An 871-nucleotide genomic window follows, 5' to 3' on the forward strand; every position below is an offset into this window, starting at 1 on the left:
GCCCAGGCGGGTCTCGAACCCGCAGTCTCAGGCAATCCACTCACCTCAGCCTCCCAAAGTGCTGGGGTTACAGACTGAGCCACCGAGCCCGGCTAAGTTGAATGCTTTTAACCCTTCCCTTTGATGGAGGAAGGTCATTAAGGTGACTGGGTGGTGGTCTGCTCCACATCATCACAAGGGGCAAGTTAGTGCTGGTACTGACATCAGGTGATAGACAGCAGGCAAATGGGTGTGTCAGTCACGTGATTGCTGCCATGGTGGTTGGGGAGTCCTATCCTGTCACTTAGGTCACAAAGGGCTGATTAGGCTAACTTGGGGGTTTGGGCCTGGTGGGGTTTTTCCTGCAAGAGACCTGTCAGATGTTTTCAATTCACAAGTTCCTTGACTAAAAGGTGGTCTTATTATCATTTCTATGACTTTACCAGTCAAGGGGTGATCTTTGACCTTCTACCTTGACAAGGAACCTGAAAGTTTCCTAGAGATCATTAAAAGGTTGGGCTGTTGGGTTGTCCTTGTCTTGCATCTGATGGAGATTTGCTGAGGGGGTAGGGTAGGCTGCCAGTTGGCCTGCAGTAAAATGTAATTTTAAAATGTCTGAATGCCTCCTAAAACTTGCCTATTGGAAATTTATCTTATCTATGTCTAACCTGTGCTAGATTCTAAGAGTGTCAGGGGTAAAGTCTAAGCAAAAATGGTTATGCTAAGGCAAAAGACTATGCTAAACCAAGTTTATTCTAGGTTTCTATAGGTACCTCCTTTCATTAAGCATTTAGCTATTTTGGATATTTCAAACAACACTGCAAAGACCCATTACTTACAAACTTCTCTGAGCATCTAGATGAGTATGTCTTTTTGGGGGGGGGTTGGAGTC

This window comes from Carlito syrichta, unplaced genomic scaffold (genome assembly GCF_000164805.1).
Source record: "Carlito syrichta isolate Samal-C Ts95f unplaced genomic scaffold, Tarsius_syrichta-2.0.1 Scaffold303678, whole genome shotgun sequence".
Lineage (NCBI taxonomy): Eukaryota > Metazoa > Chordata > Mammalia > Primates > Tarsiidae > Carlito > Carlito syrichta.